Consider the following 20,175-nt stretch of genomic DNA (forward strand, 5'->3'; position numbering starts at 1 on the left):
GCAAATAATACAGACCCAACCAATGAAGGATCTCAGTCCAAAAGATTGACTCTTTATTCCTCTCCATAGATGTTGCCTGACCTGCTGAGGTCCTCAAGCATTTTGTGTGTGTTACTCTGAATTTCCAGCATCTGCAGAATCTATTGTGTCCCAACATGTTAAGCCTTACTTGTAGGACAACTCTTTGATTCCCAGAAATTAGCCATTATGAGTCATGGGGAGAAACTCACTAAACCTCAGACTTTTCCCTTTTGAATCTTAAAATATGACTGAGGTATTTTCTGATAATATATTGTTTAAGCTCCCAAAGGTGTAATTAGATACGTCAGTGTGAGAATAAAGGACTAGTCAGAATTGTCTCTTAACATCTCTATTTCAATCAGATGGCAACTAAATTGGATTTTGCAGTTATCCTGAAATGAGATATTTATTGGAATTGAGTTGATACCAGTCCAACAATAATACTCCCTGCCTTTGTTTTGAACTAAACACCTTCTCTCAACAGCTTAAGTGTTAGGTTGTGCAAAGTTTAAGTTTACTTACAAAATGCTGGAGGAACTCAGCAGGTCAGGCAGCATCAACGGAAAGGAATGAACAATTGATGTATTGGGACGAGACCATTCATCAGGAGTCCTGCTGAGTTCCTTTTATTTAATTATTGAGATCCGGCCCTTTGAGCAGGGCTGCTCAGAAATCCCCTGATTCCACTGTCGTCTAATCTCAAGACAATTTACAATGACCAATTAACCTACCGACTTGTATACCTTTGGACTGTGGGAGGAAACAGGAACACCCAACGGAAACCCACGCGGTCATGGGGAGAATGTGCAAGCTCATTACAGGAAGCAGCAGGAATTGAACCAGGTCCCTGGTACTGTAAAACGTTGTGCTAACCACTGTGCTACAGTCCCTTCAGCATTTTGTATGCATTACACTGGACTTCCAGCATCTGCAGATCTCTTGTGTTTATTATTAAGTTTACCTTATGTGATGGTTGTGATATCCAATCATAAGCCAGCCTCAACATCAAAGTAATAAACAAGATTCTGGGAAGGGTAACATAGTGAACCAGAAACGCACACCAGCAAGGAAGGGCTAAATAATTACCACAGTACTTCACAAGAGATAGTGATATGAACCAAAAATGCAGGGAATACAGTAAAACGCAGGCTAGGCAGCATCTGTTCATAGATCTGTTCTGGTCTCCTCCTCTCTCTACGGGTTCCATCCATTCAGTAGCAATACCCTCTGTAGCTGAAACAGTGACAGGTAGGAATGAGGAACGTCAGGGAATGTTGTGTACTCTGCTTCACAGAGACATGGCTCACCCCTGAAGCTCCAGCCTAAGGGTGTCACCAGCTACCACATAATCCAAGCAACTAAGCAGAGGCAGCCATGTTTGTTTCATGTTATACTCTTTGTGGTACACAGATGTGGCAGATCTGTCTCAGTCCAGTTCTCCCAACCTGGAACATCTGGGATCCAAGTATCATTCGGATTAGTTGCCAAGGGAGTTCTCTGCCATCATCCTGGTGGCGTGGTGTGCATTCCACCCTGGCATATGTCAGGGTGGAGGTTCGAGGAGCTGAGCACAGTACCTTGATCAACACCTACAGGATAGTGCACCCTGATGCCTTCTCAATCATTGTGGCGGCTTCAACCAGCCTGACATGATAAGCCTTTGACCAATTATCACCAACATGTCATCTGTAGAACCAAAGGAGGCAACACACTCAATCATTGTGACACCGCCATCAAGAATGCTTGCCCTCACTTTGGCAAGTCTAATCACCTGGCTACGCTTCTGTTCTTGGTGTGCAGGCAGAGACCGAGGACTGCAATACCAGTGGTGAGGGCTGCAAAAGTATCTTCAGTGCTTACAGAACTACTTTGAATCTGTGGACTAGACTATAGTCAGGGATTCATCTTTAGATCTGAATAAATGTGCTTCTGCCATCACAGACTTCTTCAAGACCAATGCGGGTGACTGTGTCCCTTTGAGAACATACAAAGCATACCCAAACCAGAAACCATGGATGAACCAGGAGATCTGCAATCTGCTGAGGGCTAGATCTGCAGCATTCAAGACTGATGATCAAGAATCTTATAAAAAGTTTGGGCGTGACCTATGAAAGGCCATTGTGAGAGGGAAAAGGTAATCCTGTTTGATGCTACAGACGATTCAGATACCTGACAACTGTGACGGGGTTTGCATGCCGTTACATCCTCTAGAGTAAAATCTAACAGCGTAAATGGTAGTAATGCTTCACTCCCTAAGAGCATGATGCCTTGTATGCATGCTTTGAAAGAGAGAATAAGACGACCTGTGCAAATCCCCACAGATCTCTGTCTTGGAGTCTAATGTCTAAATATCGTTCAAGACGGTGAATTCTTGAAAGGCAACAGGCTTGAAGGTGTACCTGGCAGAGAATTGAAGCTTGTGCTGGCCAACTGGCTGGAGTATTCAACCTTTCTCTGCTATGGTCTGAGGTTCCCACATGCTACAAAAGGCCAGCAATCATACCAATGCCCAAGAAGAGCAGGCATATATTAGACTAGTGTTTACCAATTAAAGCTTGGTGTTAATTGCCATAATTTCCTTGGTACTAATAATGTCTCTGTATTTCCTTCTGCAGATGAATTATTGGGTTCCTTGTTGGGGGCCGCAATCAATACAGATTGGTAACAACAACTCCTTCTTGCTGACAATCAACACATGCACGCCTCAAGGGTGTCTGGTACCGAGCCTCCAATGCATGGAGGGGACTGCAAAAGGCTGCAAGGGACTGTAAACTCAACTAGCTCATGACCCTCTCCACCGTCAAGATCATCTTTAAGAGATGGTGGCTCAAGAAGATAACATCCATCATTAAGAGGCATCTTCATCTGGGACACGTCCTCCTCGTGTTACTGCCATCAGGGAGGTAGTACAGGAGCTCGAAGACCCAGAGTCAACAATTTAGATACAGCTTCTTCTTTTCCACCATCAGCTTTCTGAATGGTCTATAATTCCATAATACTACCTTGTTATTTCTTTCTTTTGCATTATTTATGTATATTTGCAATTTATTGATTCTTTATGCCTTTACATTGTACTTTTGCTATAAAACAACAATTTTCATGTCACAGGTCAATGATAATGAATCTGCTTTTGATTCTGGAGTGACTCTGGTTTCATGCCATAAAAGAGCAGTTCCGTAATTTCAAGTCCAGTCTCATGACATTATATCGAGGTCTATTTTACAAATACTGCATATGAGTTCTGAGATTACTTGAAAAAATCTATAACATTTGCCTTGGTAATATGAGCCAATTTGCCCTTACAGCAGCTGCCGTTCTCTGGGCTCAATTGTATGTTGTTTTTTGTTTTTCTGTCCTGAAGCGGAAGATCACATTGGCATCCATACCATGGTGTAACTATAAATTGTAGTTAGCTACATGGTAATATGAACCTCAACACTGTTAACAGTACGGAAAATCTATATTGACACTTTGATCAGTATTGAATTAACTAGATGAGATATTATTCAAAATTCCATCTGCCCTCCCAGAAGTACTTAAAAGATTACATAGCACTAATCTAAAGAGGTGATGTGTTCTTTTTAGTCAACAGCACATATTGGCTGATTGTTATTAGGGGTGGGGAGGAGATCATGTGTTTCTTATCAGAAATACGGCTGCAGTTCAAAAGAGATTTTGTAGCTCATCAAGCATGTTGGGCAGCTTGAGGCCATGAAAGACCCCGTGTCACAAAAATTTCTTTCTTTATTTATTTTTATCATTTTATTTGCCTGATGTGTGGGAAGCAGAATAACTCTGCGCTTTAGCCAATGCACTCACATTGGTAAAGTCACATGTAAACCAATTCTATTTACAACAGGGTAAATGTCAAAGCAATATTTTTAAGGAATTTTCTAAATTTCCTAATTGCTTGCAAACATTAACCAGAAAAATAAAATGGTAGGGACACTGATCCATTTCCACACACTAGCCGAGTGTCACTCTAAATCCATGGAAACTGCCTTCTGAGTAATAAATCTGTGTAGGTTTCTTTATCATAGTGTGTGATCTTTGGATATGCACCTTCCTGCCCTCCATAGCATAGATTTCTCTAGACCTATTAATGATCTGTAAAATGATCCACGTTATGTAATCTAATCATTGTAATAGACTTGACAATCTTTTTGTTTCCCTTCAGGTTATATCCAAAAATGGCCAGCCATTTATTCAACATAAATCTTTATTATCAAGTCATCCACCATGGAATTCAAGTGTTATGAATTATAAAATATTAATTTCACAAAAAGTTGCTGATAAGTTCTGTGAAGTATTAAAAGAGAATTATTGGTAATCATTATTGCCATCGGATCATAGTCAGGACAATATTTATCACAGGAAAGAAGCTCGCCAGAATTATGCTTGGGTAAAATTGGCCTACTAGGAATACATACTTAAGCTTATCTTGTGTGGAAGGTATCTTTTATGACTGAGCTATAGAGAAAACAGTTCTCATTTTAATCGGTTACTATTTCTAAACTATTTGGCTTTTATTACCATTGACCTTAAGGCTGCAATCCACACTAGACCAGATTGCTTTGAAAACGCTGGTTTTGCGTAAAAACAGTAGGCGTCCACACGATGCATTTTTAAAAATATCTCTATCTACATTGAAACGGAGATTTTGGTGAATCTCCTCCTGTTGCGCATGCACAGAACACATCTACCAAAAACAACCGACATGTTTGGTGTTGAATCTCGCCGTAAAAGTGTGCGTTTGTGTAGTTACAGACTAGAAAAACTTAAAACGATGGGCAGCTGTTGGCTTTCGTGCATGAGAACTTAAAACTAAAAAAAAACAAATACTGGAGCATATGGAGGCAGCCGACAGGGAGTTCACAGGCTGTATGACCCGGCTGACGATGAGCATTGAAAAAATGACGAACTCTGTTGAGTTAATAAAGCACCTTGTTAAATGTGTAAAACATGTCTGCATCGGTGTTATCTTGTATTTCCATACAATGTTACATTAGGCTGTTACACATCTATTGTCAGAGAAGTACTTGCATAAATAGGAAAATCACCTTCATACGAGCAAGGACAGAAAACAGGGCAAAGTGAGTATACTTACTTATTCAGTAAGTTATGGGTCAAAGTATTCGGTGAGTACATTTCTAACTCTTCTGGCTTCTGTCTTGTTGCCGTCTGTTCTGAAATTGTTAGGTTGCGTTCAAGAAAGCAATGAAATAGCGCGCTACAGTCTGACAGTGTTTTTAAATTTCTCCGGTTATCCCGTCCACACTGATCTGCCGAATCGGTGTTTTCAAAAATACCCACCCTGGAGAGCATTTCTGAAAAGTTCCAGTTTTGGGGGACAAAAACACCGCTTTAGTGTGGACGGAGGGTAAAAACGAAGAGAAAATGCTTCCGTTACAGATTTATCCGGTGTAGTGTAGACGGATCCTCAGTCCTGTATTAATGATAATATAGGAATCCACTAATTTATGAACTTAGGAACCAGCATGATCAAGTAACCTTCAGTCATGTTGTACGTTCAATGGGAGTCTGACAGATCTGTGACCCAGCTCCATTCATCTGCAGTTGATCAAATCCAGTTAACAAAAGCCATATTAGTTCTGCAATGTTAAACTGTATTTGTTGAAAAAGAATTCCTCATCTTTGGGCAAACACAAGGAAATCTGCAGATGCTGGAAATTCAAACAACAACACACACAAAATGCTGGTAGAACACAGCAGGCTAGGCAGCATCTATAGGGAGAAGATGTTTCGGGCCGAGACACTTCGTCAGGACTAACCGAAAGGACGATGCTGCTTAGCCTGCTGTGTTCTACCAGCATTTTGTATGTGTTGTTCCTCATCTTTGGATATGGTTAAGACAGATTTTTTTTAAGAAATAAGGTAATCAAGGTATATGGCGCAAGTGCAGGAAAGTGGAGCCAAGGTAAAATATTACACATGATCTTGACCATATCTAGCTATAGGTGAGGTCTCAGAGGACTGGCAAGCAGCTAATATGGTTCCATCATTCAAGAAGGGAACCAGTGATAATCCTAGGAAAGATAGATCGGTGAGTTTCACATCAGTAGTAGAGAAGTTACTGGTGAGAATTCTTAGGGATAAGGCTTATGGGGACTTGGAAAACTATGTCCTAATTAGGGACAGCCAGCATGGCCTTGTGTGGGGCAAGTCATATCTTATTAACTTGATTAAGTGTTTGATGATGTGATAATGGTGTGATTGATGAAGATAGAGCTGTGAATTTTGCATATATGGGTTTTAGAAAACTATTTGACAAGGTCCCACACAGGAGGCTCGCCAAGAAGATTAAGAGGCACGGGGTCCCTTGTGAATTGGTCAGTTGGATTCAGAACTGACTTCAAAGACAGAAGGTAGTGGTCGGAGGGACTTATTCCAGCTTAAGGTTTGTGATTAGTGGAGTTCCGCAGGAATCTGGACTGGGACCTCTGCTGCATGAGATGCATATAAATGACTGGATGAAAATGCAGATGGATGAATTTATAAGTCTGAATGAGGTTCTCCTCACAACCAGACTTGGCTGGGGAGCAGCACTTCCATCTCTGAGTCATGGAAAGTATGGTTATTAGTACCAGAGAGTTTCCTGCACCATTTTGTTGATGGGAAGTTAAAAAAAAGTCTTGTCCACTTAGATATGGAAGACCCCAATGCTAATTTGACAAAGGAAAAAAAAGCAATTTTCCTTGACCTCAATCAAGGTTTCTATTTTAAGTTAAAACAGATTGTCTAACCATTTTCTTATTTATTTTTCATGTGAATCAGGTAGGCCATTTAGAACAAAGTTGAGGGAAAACTTCTTTCACCCAGAGAGTTGTGGATCTATGGAATGCTCTGCCTCAGAAGGCAGTGGAGGCCAATTCTCTGGATGCTTTCAAGAAAGAGTTAGATAGAGCTCTTAAAGATAGCGGAGTCAAGGGATATGGGGAGAAGGCAGGAACGGGGTACTGATTGTGGATGATCAGCCATGATCACGTTGAATGGTGGTGCTGGCTTGAAGGGCCGAATGGCCTACTCCTGCATCTATTGTGTATTGTCTAATGACAAACAGTATGTGGTAAAATCTGTAAACCTGCAATAGCAGTACAGTAGAAGCCCTACAATCACTATGTCAAATAAATAAATAATGCAAAATATGAATAATAAGTGTACATGAGTTCATACATTGTTCAGAAATCTGGTGGGCGGGAGGGGGAATCTGTTCTTAAAATGCTTGGTGTGGGTATTCAAGCTCCTGTACTTCTTCCCCAAAAGTAGTAAGGCAACAAAGAGCATGTGAGGATAATTAAGCTTGAGTAATTTATGTTATGTTTGTAGTCCACTGTCCTGCTTCAGCTAAAAGCAAATTTTGCAGACATTTATACCCTAGCTGTGTATACCTATTGAAATAACGTTGTACTAGTGTGATGTTGAGGATGCTGCTATCACATTGAATTCAAGAAATTCTGAATACTGAAATTCTGACTTCCTTCAACATACCACAGAGAGTTCACCACACTAATGCTCAACATCTCTCCAGCATACAAAATTGGAGCCCTACTATACCCCCTCCCATTAAAATTCTTAACCAACAATCAGCCAGAAATTAATACAATTCTCTTTTTAGTGTATCAGTGCTACTCCTTTTGGTGGTGCAGTGAAGCTTAGGCCATTCCCGGGTACTTGAGTTTGGGAATTCCAATAGCCCATGGCAGGTTTGTTCGAGCTTTCTATTGATTCAGAAAAAGGACATAGCTGTGACAAATTAAGACAAGTTTTAGGATTTTTATTGCTGCAGTAATATTGCATTTTTCTGATTTTTAAAGGTTCAGCTTTTAATTATTCTAATTTTTTTCACTTAAAAATTTGACAGATTTGGAGTGTGTATGACTTTGAGTACCATTCACAATTTTAAACAGACAGCTGGATAAGTCTGGGGTTTGCCTAGCCAACTGCTAAATTTTTTTCTTTAGCGATTTTCTGGTTAGAGTTTGTCTTTGAGTTTTGCATGGGATTTCCTCTTGCTATGTAGGGGTATTGCTGCTGGCAGTCTTTGTCTGCAAATTCCTTATAGCTGATGTGAATAATATGCTGGTACTGTTGAATGTGACTGCCATTAGGCGCTGGTTAATGAGCTGTTGGCTACATGATTAAACACTGGCTTTTGCAACAATTTGGACTCAAACTTTTTAGTGACTTTCTGCTGTATCTGAAACTGTGTGGTGTTAGATGATTCTTTTTTAAAGGGTTCTGTTACCTATAACAATCCTTTTAGAGCTCTTCTGAGAAAAAAAAATGCAATTATATTCCTATGCCGACATATGGCAACCTAATATTTACCAGTTGTACCAGCTGAAGACAACATTTATATCAACTTGTAAAATACCATAAGACCATAAGGCTTAGGGAAATAATTAGGTTATTTGACCCATCGACTCAAAGTAATAGTTTATCTCAGTATAAGAAATAAGGTGGATGATCTTGTTGCACTTTTACAGATTATTGGGTATGATGTTGTAGCCATCACAGAATTGTGGCTGAGAGTAGCATGTTTAAGGTTACATGCTGTATCAGAGGGATAGGAAGGTAAACGGAAGGGGTGGCATGGTTCTGCTGGTAAAGAATGGCATCAAATCAGTAGAAAGATGTGACATAGGATCAGAGGATGTTGAATCTTTGTGGGTTGAGTTAAGAAACTGCAAGGGTAAGAGGACCCTGATGGCAGTTACATACCACAAACTTTAGCTGGGATGTAGACTACAGATTACAACGGGGAAAAGAAAAGGTGTGTCAAAAGGGCAACATTATGATAGGCATTGTTGGTCAGAAAGAGTGACAATCTTCAAATCAGTGAGTTCAAATGAATCAAGGACAGTGGAAGAGGTCTTTGTTCTTACCGAGTGCTTGGGGGGGGGGGGGGGGGTGGACGCTGTCATTTTGTGAAGACACTCCATTCTCCATTTTGTGAGCTTGGCATGCTGGGCTTGATTAGTGTTTTAAAGAAGGCACAAAGACTCTTCAGGTAATCTGCTGGACTGGAGGTCATTTCCAAATAAGGGGTTATTTGTGAGGTGTTCTTTGGTTGGCTATAACATGCAGGATTGTGAATGCCTGAGGTGATTCAAGCTCATTGCTGACTGAGAACAAAGAGCCATGAGTCAGCAACTGTCCCTTGATGGGGAGAGGATAATAGATGGATGCTGGCTTGGACCAGAGCCAATGACCAGGTGTTAAAGGCCAGACACATGACCTGCAGCCAATGACACAGGAATGCGACATTTGAATTAATAAGAAATGGATATAAAAGTGGATGCTTTGTGGGTGCTGGTGGCCGTAACTTTGAAGAATAACCATTACTGATACAAGCGAGAAGAACCCTGCGTGAAGCACGTGGAGAGTGAGTCGGGACCACGAGGAACAAGGAGCACCTGGCCAGCGTAAATTCATTCGCCCGGGTAATACCTTTGCTACTCTTTGACTATCCAGGAGAGTCAGGGATACTTAGCAGGTGTGCGCACAAGGTATTTAGTGTATGAATTCACGTACTTGTTAGTTTGAACAATAAAGGTAATTGTCAGTAAATACAGATCTCTCTGTGCCTCACTCAGAATTGTTGAAAGAGGTAGAAGTGGTATCTCTCTCTCTCTCTTTTTTCCAATAGCATGGAAGATTTTAACACGCAGGTAGATTGGTAAAAATAGGTTGGTAATGGATCTCAAGAGATTGAATTTGTTGAACACCTACGAGATGGTTTTTTAGTGCAGTTTACCTTTGAGCCTACCAGGGGATCAGCCATATTGGACTGGGTTTTATGTAATGAACCAGAAACAATTAGGGAGCTTGAGGTAAAATAACCCTTAGAAAGCAGTCATCACAATATGATTGTATTCAACTTGAAATCTGATAGGGAGAAAGCGAAGTCTGACGTAGCAGTATTTCAGTGGAGTAAAGGAAATTACAGACGTATTTATTTCAAAGAAGAAGATGCTGGCAGGGATAACAGCAGAACAGCTATTGTGAGTTTCTGGGGAAAAATAAAGGATAGATGTATTCCAAAAACAAAGAAATACTCAAATGGCAAAACAGTACAACAGTGGCTGTCAAGGGAAGTTAAAGCTAATGTAAAAACAAAGAAAGGACATACAACAAAGCAAAAATTAGCAGGCAGATAGAGGACTGGGAAGCTTTTAAAACTTACAGAAAGCAACTAGAATCATTACAAGGGAAAAAATGAAATAATAAAGCAAACTAGCAAACAAAATCAAGGTGGGTAGATAAAAGCTTTTTCAAATATATCAAAAATAAAAGAGAAATGAGTGTGATATAGGACCACAAAAAATGAGGCCAGAGAAATAACAATAGTGGGCAAGGAGATGACAGGTGAACTCACTGTAGAAGACACCAGCAACGTGCTAGGTGTAGAAGGATGTCAGGGAAGAGAAGTGAGTGCAGTTACTATTACAAGGGAGATGATGCTCAAAAAGCTGAATGACCTAAAGGTACATAAGTCACCCAGATGATCTGCACCCTAGGGTTCTGAAAGAGGAAGCAGTAGAGATTGTGGGGGAGGCATTAGTAATGATCTTTCAAGAATCATTGGACTCTAGTATGTTTCTGGAGAATTGGAAAATTGAAAATGTCACTCAAATCTTTAAGAAAGGAGGGAGGCAGCAGAAGGTAAATTATAGACCAGTTCGTCAGACCTCAGTGGTTGGAAAGACGTTAGAGACAATAGAGCCAAAAAGTCATGGTTTCCTTAAGGGAAAATCTTGCCGGACAAACCTGATGGAATACTTTGAGTAGATGACAAGTAGGGTAGATATAGGGGATGTAGTGGATGTTATATAGTTGGATTTTCAGAAAACCTTTGATAAAGTGTCACACATGAGGCTGCTTACCAAGTTAAGAACTCGTGGTATTACAGGAAAGTTACTAGCATAGTTAGAGCATTGGCTGATAGGTACAAGGCAGCCAATGGGAATGAAAGGATCCTTTTCTGGTTTGCTGCCGCTGATTAGAAGTGTTCTACGGGTGCTGGTGTTGGGACCACTTATTTTTGTACTGTATATCAATGATTTAGATGATGGAATGAATGGCTTTGTTGCCAAGTTTGCAGCTGATATGAAGATTGGTGGAGGGGCAGGTAGAGTTGAGGAAACAGGTAGGCTGCAGAAGGACTTAGACAGATTATGAGAATGGGCAAAAATGTGGCAAATGAAATGCAATGTTGGAAAATGCATGGTCACGCACTTTGGTAGAAGGTGTAGATGAGCAGACTATTTTCTAAATGGGGATAAAATCCAAAAATCTGAGGTGCAAAGGGACTTGGAGTCCTTGTGCAGGCCACCCTAAAGGTTAACTTGAAGATTGAGTTGGTGGTGAAGGAGGCAAATGCAATGTTAGCATTAATTTTAAGAGGTTTAGAACATAAGAGCAAGGATGTGATGCTGTGGCTTTATAAGGCACTGGTGAGGCCTCACCTTGAGTATTGTGAACAGTTTTGAGCTCCTCACTATGAAAAGATATGAGCGCATTAAAGAGGGTTCAGAGGAGGTTCACAAGGATGATTCTGAGAATGAAAGAGTTATCGTATGAGGAACATTTGATGGCTCTGGGCCTGTACTCGCTGGAATTTAGAAGGATGAGAGGAGGTCTCATTGAAACTTTTTGGATGTTGAAAGGTGTAGACAGAGTTTTTGTGGAAAGGATGTTTCCCATGATGGGGGAATTTAGGACAAGAGGGCACAGCCTCAGGATGAAGGAGTGTTTATTTAAAACACAGATGCAGAGATATTTCTTTAGCCAGAGGGTGAAGAATTGGTGGAATTTGTTACCACAGGCAGCTGTGGAGGCCATGCTGTTGGGTGTATTTAAAGCGGAAATTGATAGGTTCTTGATTGACTCCAACATCAAATGTCGCAGGGAGAAGACCGGGGAGTGGGGCTGAGAGGGGAAAGGAAAGGGTCAGCCATGATTGTCTGGCAGAGCAGACTTGATGGGCCAAATGGCCTAATTCTTCTCTTATGTCTTATGGCCTTTATGGTCTTATAGAGTTTGCTCTGCCATTCCACCATGGCTGATTTATTATCCCTCTTAACCCCATTCTCCTGCCTTCTCACTTAAACCTTGACACCCTTAATAATCAAAAACTAATCAACCTCTGCTTTAAATATGCTCAGTGGCTTGGCCTCCACAGCCGTCCATGCATTCCACAGATTCACCACCCTCTGGCTAAAGAAATTCCTCCTCATCTCTGTTCTAAATGGACATCCCTCTATTCTGAGGCAGCACTTTTTGGTCCTAAACTCACCACCATAAGAAACATCCTTTCCACATTCACTCCATCTAGGCCTTTCAATAGCCCATACACTTCAAGGAGATCCCCCTAATTCCTCTAAACTCCAGAGAGCACAGGCCGAGGCAACAAATGCTCTAACCCCTTCATTCCTGGAATCATTCTTGAGAACCTCCTCTGGTCCTTCTCCAATGCCTGCACACATTTTCTTATATTAGTGACCCAAAGCTACTCCAGGTACTCCAAGACTGATTTGACCAATTCTTCATAAAGCCTCGGAGTTACATTCTGCCGTTCCACTCTAGCTCTGTTGAAATAAATGCCAACATTGCAATTGCCTTCCTTACCACTGACTCAACCTGCAAGTAAACCTTTAGGGAATCCTGCACAACGACTCTGGTCCCTTTGAAACTCTGATTTTTTAAAAATTTTCTACTCATTTAGAAAATAGTCTACACCTTTATTCCTTCTACCAAAATATAATCATCGTACATTTCCCTACACTATATTTCAACCGCCACTTGTCCAAGGCCTGAAAATCCAAGTAAACATCATCCACTGTATCTCCTATAGTACCTGCCATTTCCTCAAAGAATTTCAACAGATTTGTTAGGCAATATTTCCCCTTAAGGAAACCATGCTGACTTTGGCCTATTTTGTCATTTGTCTCCAAATACCCCAAAACCTCATCCTTAGTAATGGACTCCAATATCTTCCCAATCTCTGATGTCAGGCTAAATGGGCTGTAATTCCTTTTCTTCTGCCTGTCTCCCTTCTTAAAGAGTGGAGTGACATTTGCAATTTCTCAGTCATCTGGAACCATTCCAGATTCTAGTGAGTCTTGAAAGATGATTACTAATGCCTCCACAATCTCTTCAGTTACCTCTTTCAGAACCCTAGTATGTAGACCATCCGTTCCAGGTGATAAACCTGTCTGCAGACCTTTCAGCTCCCCAAGCATTTTCTCCTTAGTAATAGCAACTGCACTCACTCCTGTTGCCCGGCACTCTTAAATTTCTGGCATATTGTTTGTGTTTTCCACTGTGAATGCTGATGCAGAAAAGTTATCAAGTTCATCTGTCATTTCTTTGTCCCCTATTACTACCTCTCCAGCCTCATTTTCAAATAATCATATACACTTTGACTTCTCTTTTACCCTTCATATATTTGAAAAAATATTGGCATTCTTTTTGATATTATTGGCTATCTTACCTTCATATTTCATCTTTTCTCTCTTTATGGCTTTATAGATGCCTAGTGTACATTTTTAAAAGCTTCCCAATCTTCTAACTTCCCATTAATTTTTGCTACATTATGCGCCCTCTCTTTTTTCTTTTTTGGCTTTGACTTCCCTTCTCAGCCATGGTTGCATCATCCTTCCTTTAGAATACTTCTTCTTTGGGATGTATCTATCCTGTGCCTTCAGAATTGCCCCCAGAAACCCCAGCTATTGCTGTTCAGCCATCATTCTTCTACATCTGTTTGTGACGGTATTCCTGAGTCTCCACCTGGGACTTGCATGACTGACGGTGAACAGACAGGAAGCTAATAATATGATAAAGGAAGTTGTGACTACCGCCATAGATGAAGGACCTTCATTGCTGCCCTAAACACCAGCTGTATAACAGGCAAAAGAAAACAGCATAAAGGCCGCACTACCTATGTAAGCCTGCTTACACCATTTCTTCTGATCATTGGTCTGTTCACTAGAATTTCAGTAGTAGATTGGGAGAATTCCTGTTGACTCATGGATCTGGAAATTCTAGGAAGCTTCCAATGAGACTGTGATGATTGGAAAGGTGGATCATTGTGTAAATTTAAAGAACAAACACGAGGAAATCTGCAGATGCTGGAAATTCAAACAACACACACAAAATGCTAGTGGAACACAGCAGGCCAGGCAGCATCTATAAGGAGAAGCACTGTTGACGTTTCAGGCCGAGACCCTTCGTCAGGACTAACTGAAAGGAGAGATACTAAGAAATTTGAAAGTAGTGTGGGGAGGGTGAAATGATAGGAGAAGACCGGAGGGGGTGGGATGAAGCTAAGAGCTGGATACAGAGCTGGAGAAAGGAAGGGATCATGGGACGGGAGGTCTTGGAAGAAAGAAAGTGGGGGGTGGGGGGGAAGCACCAGAGGGAGATGGAGAACAGGCAGAGTGATGGGCAGAAAGAGGGAAAAAGAACAACTAAGTGTGTCAGGGATGGGGTAAGAAGGGGAGGAGGGGCATTAATGGAAGTTAGAGAAGTCAATATTCATGCCATCAGGTTGGAGGCTACCCAGCCAGTATATAAGGTGTTGTTCCTCCAACCTGAGTTTGGATTCATTTTGACAGTAGAGGAGGCCATGGATAGACATATCAGAATGGGAATGGGACGTGGAATTAAAATGTGTGGCCACTGGGAGATCCTGCTTTCTCTGGCGGACCAAGCGTAGGCATTCAGTGAAATGGTCTCCCAGTCTGCGTCGGGTCTCACCAATATATAAAAGGCCACACCTGGAGCACCGAACGCAGTTTACCACAACAGCCGACTCACAGGTGAAGTGTTGCCTCACCTGGAAGGACTGTCTGGGGCGTGTCTGGGTCCGGAGTAACTTCCGCCACCTCCAATGGGATCCCACTACCAAGCACATCTTTCCTTACCCCCCTCTTTCTGCTTTCCGTAGGGATCGCTCCCTACGCGACTCCCTTGTCCACTCGTCCCCCCCATCCCTTCTCACCGATCTCCCTCCTGGCACTTATCCTTGTAAATGGAACAAATGCTACACCTGTCCTTACACTTCCTCTCTCACCACCATTCAGGGCCCCAGACAGTTCTTCCAGGTGAGGTGACACTTCACCTGTGAGTCGGCTGGTGTGGGATACTGCGTCCGGTGCTCCCGGTGTGGCTTTTTATATATTGGTGAGACCTGACGCAGACTGGGAGACCGTTTCGCTGAACATCTACGCTCGGTCCGCCAGAAAAAGCAGGATCTCCTAGAGGCCACACATTTTAATTTACATCCCATTCCCATTCTGATATGTCTATCCATGGCCTCCTCTACTGTCAAAATGAATCCAAACTCAGGTTGGAGGAACAACACCTTATATACCGGCTGGGTAGCCTCCAACCTGATGGCATGAACATTGACTTCTCCAACTTCTGTTAATGCCCCTCCTCCCCTTCTCACCCCATCCCTGACATATTTAGTTGTTTTTTTTTCTCTCCCCCTGCCCATCACTCTGCCTGTTCTCTATCTCCCTCTGGTGCTCCCCCACCCCCAACTTTCTTTCTCCCGAGACCTCCTGTCCCATGATCCTTTTCCTTCTCCAGCTCTGTATCACTTTCGCCAATCACCTTTCCAGCTCTTAGCTTCATCCCACCCCCTCCGGTCTTCTCCTATCATTTCGCATTTCCCTCTCCCCCCACGACTTTCAAATCTCTTACTATCTTTCCTTTCGGTTAGTCCTGACGAAGGGTCTCGGCCCGAAACGTCGACAGTGCTTCTCCTTATAGATGCTGCCTGGCCTGCTGTGTTCCACCAGCATTTTGTGTATGTCATTGTGTAAATGCTTGACTTATATCTTTCTTGGTTTGTACTACAAATGGATCTTGACTTTCAAATGTGATATTTTGCTTATACTCCAGTATCATGTGGGACTGAATCTGAATTTGTTTGGTACTTGCTCACAGAACTCTGGCTATAGACTTTACTGTTCTCCATTGCATTATTATATAACCCGAATGTACAAACACTTCGACAGGTTTCATGACTGAACGAGTATTCCCATTATAATAACACTGGTTGAATCTCCAATCTTGCTGCCTCTGAGATAAGAATAAAAAGTAAACTTGAATTTCATCTGTTTGGAACATTTCAACAACTCTGATCATCTATAAAAATTCCTAAGGATATAGAGGCCTAAGCTAAAGAGGTGAAAGAGGTATGCACCAAAGTGAAATGTAGTTTTGAATTATTTTCTGCAGAATGAAAATCTCATTTATCATTTCATTTCTACAGAAAATTCTCTACTTCACCTCCCCACCAGCAAATGCTTTTGTTCAACTTCTCTTACATTGTATTTGCTGCAAGCAGTTGAGAAGAATTTCCCATATCAACTTGCTTAGTTTTCTATTTTGTTACATTAGTGCCTTTGGAACAATTGTTAACTATATAAAATATATGAAAACAATTTGGCTACTCTGCCTTTAGCTTTATTAGCAGCAGAACATTAAATACAAAATGATAATGGTTTGAACATTAGTTATAATGAATGCACAATTCAGATAGTAACACAGTCTGTGAATACTATTTTTGTTGGATCCAATTTTCACAGAATCCCAGGATAACTGCAAGGAAGGAAGCTATTTTCTCCATCAAATCCAGACAGGCTGTGTTTAAATTTAACTCCCTATGCTTGGTAAAAACTGATGTTGGGGACTGTTGTGCTCAAATTTGAGGGATTGAGCAGTTACACCAGCATGCCGGCCTTGCAGGATATTCAACTGAACTTTATTGATAACCCTGCTTCAATTCCTCCCGTATGGGAGCGGCCAACTGAATGACATAGGAATAGCCCTATTAACTGCCACCACATCTCTCCTTCTTCAAAAATAGAGAAAAAAACAGGTACATACTGCTTGTCTATAGAACGGCATTGAAATTGAGCAATTCATTTCACTTTACCATAACACGTAACTTATGCTCCCTACATATACATAAAATATGCCAACATGATAACTATCTTTCTCTTTTTAATGGTTCCTCCCTCTTTTTGGAATCCTCCATTTTTCAAAATTCACTTTTTTAAGAACAGTCTCATTTTGTGAAATTTTTCAACATTAAAACTCTTTTTAAAAAAACACTAAATCTTATGGAGGTCAGGGCAGACTATCTGAACATTCTGTCAAAGTGAGAGGATTATTCTGTCTCTCCAGTCACTTGCCTTAAGCTATTAGGCAATGGAGTACATCTCTGTGGTGAGACAGATAAACAACCTGATCTGATATAGGTTCCTGGAAGTGTTGAAGTGGATGGAGATTCTTGAACAGGTGTGTCCGCCTCAGGTAAGTTGTCCTCTTCATAAGGATCAGCCCATTCTTTACTTTTTGTGGATGTTGAAGGCAGATGAACGTACACTCATTCTGCCCGATTTCAGGCCGTGATGGTATCATCACAAACAACTGTGGTGCCAGGTCATTGTTCCTTTGGTGAATTGGTCTGAAACCCAAACAACTTCACCACTCCTGTTCACCAGCAACAGACAGAACTCAGGCATGAGAACGATGTTGAGGTAAAACTAGAAGCTGCACAAAAAGAAGGGTACAAGCAAACTGCAGTCAGAAAAAGGAGACAGTAGAGCGCAGCTCAAACAAAACAGACAAGCAAAACAAAGAACAGACAAAATGTCCCAACTGCAGGGGATGCAGCAAGTCTCCATTCCATGTCAAAGAGCTCTGTCCAGCTCACCTTCATGGTGCATATACTAGCAACTAGCATTGGTTGTTTAGGTTGGTAATTTGCTAGATATTTTTCATAGATATTTGCAAACAAGAATAATCTTTTTGTAAAGCCTTTCTTGTTGGGGATCTCACTTGGTCTGTAGCCCTATTTCATTGATGATTAACCACCTCTGACGCCTTATTGTGCTCGTTAATGAAGGGTTGTGCAGACCACACCAGGACGCCAGCTTGCAGGATATTCAACAAAATTTTATTGATGATGCTGCTTGTACAACATGTGAACTCCTCCTGTGTGAGTGCCCTAGGAATAACACTATTAACTACCACACAGAGAAGGATTGTAAAACGACTTTGGGCTGTGGTTGAGCTCCCTGCTTAAGGGAAATGGCTGAGCAGTGTGTTTTCCAATCCTTGGTGAATAGTGGAATTGAACCAAAAAGAAGTGTTAAGATGAAAGGTGTCTGGATCTTCACACAGGGGAAAAACAAACTCGTTAATGCCCTTTCGAGGTGATAGTTACCAATAGATTAGATATTAGATTGGTTTCCTTTTATCTACACCAGGGTCCAATGAAATTCGTTGTTCACATGTAAAAAGTAACCATGGTGTGGTGAACTACATATACCTGTCTGGACACGCACCCTGCTGACTGCTCCTGTGGCCCCTCCCACAGACCCCTGTATAAAGGCGATCAAGGGCTGAGCCTGGCCTCTCAGTCTCCAGGATGTAGTATGGTGGTCACTCACTGCTTGTTCCTTCTTCCAGTCAATAAAAGCAGATATCTCGCTATGGTGAACTACATATACCTGTCTGGACACGCCCCCTGCTGACTGCTCCTGTGGCTCCTCGCCTTCACGTCTCAGAGTGAGTTATTGATGGTGCATCACATGATGAAGTAAATACAATGATAAGAGCAAAGCTCTTCTCGCTACCACCATCTGGGAGGAGATACAGGCGTCTGAAGAGTTACACCCAATGATTCAAGAATACTTCCTCCACTCTGCCATCAGATTTAAAGGTTCAAAGGTTCAAAGAAGCTTTATGAATGGCCCATGAAACCATGAATACTACCTTATTATTTATTTTTGCACTACTTGTTTATTTTGTAATTTGTAGTGATTTTATGTCTTTCCATTGTACTATTGCCACAAAACAACAAATTCCATGTCATCTATGTTAGTGATAATAGATCTAATTCTCATTCTGACTCTGAGCCATGGCAAAATCTTGCCAAGACTGCACAGCAGTCTGAAATCGTGCAAAAATAAATGCTAAAGCGACAATAATTGAATAACCGAGAGAGGTAGAATTATCAGTTCTAGAATATGGCAATGCCACTGGGAAGGGGATGTTGAACAGGTGATTAGCTCAGAAGTCTGACAACAGTGGGGATGTCTGACCTTTCAAGTTCAGTTATCTTCTCGCAGGTATTAGAAGAGGAAAAAAAAGCGCCAGGCTGGCAGGCATCCTTCGCAACTCTACTAGACTTCCCCAAGAGACTCACTGTGAATATTGACTCTATGGAAAGAAGTAATGGGCCTTTAATAGACTGGATAGAATTTACCGTTCTCGTGGTCAAGAGCAGAGTAGTTACCAAACCAAGCTGAGATGCAACCTGTCAGACAGTAGATTCTCTGGAGGGTATTGGCTTAAGCCCATTTCTTCTCTCCAAACTGGTGTTTGGAGTCATTGCTGAGGTAGAAGGTGATGAGTTGAACGGTACGAAAATTTGGGCCTTGAGACCTTATTGTAGTGACTGCGACAGGATATGGCAGCAACTTTACACTGAACATACTGAGCCCTCGTCACCTTTACCAACTTGATTAGATATGGGAATTCATGAGTAAAAATAGGAGCAAATGTCAGTAAAAGAGGTTAAGATGTACTGAATGAATTTTACTTAATTTTACTTACTCATTAATCCTGTAATAAAGCATCATTGACGTTAGTTATGTTTCCTGCTTTCGTCAACATTCCTGAAACCAATGGAACACAAAACAGATGAACTGCTAGATTAAATATGTTAAAGAAACTAGTCCTTTAATGAAAAAAATATGCTTTACTCAACTTATTGAACTTCTACCTCTTAGGGTATCTGGAGAGAATTATAACAAGCTTTTGAGTAAAAGTATGCACTTATCAACAGTAAGTTACAAACAACATTCTGAGACAAATATCTTCAGGGAACAATGGCAAAGAATGCATGTGGTACACCATATAGAATCCAATGAGCATAGGAGACTGAACTACAGCTTGAAATCTACACCATTCCCATAATCATGGACAGTTGTGCATGAATTTGATTTTTATTGAAGATCCCTAACTTCTCTGACTGTGCCCATGATTTCAGCAATCCTGGGTTATTAAGTTATCATTCTGTCACAATTAAAAAAAAATTGTTTCCTG

Source organism: Hypanus sabinus, chromosome 12 (assembly GCF_030144855.1).
Source record: "Hypanus sabinus isolate sHypSab1 chromosome 12, sHypSab1.hap1, whole genome shotgun sequence".
Lineage (NCBI taxonomy): Eukaryota > Metazoa > Chordata > Chondrichthyes > Myliobatiformes > Dasyatidae > Hypanus > Hypanus sabinus.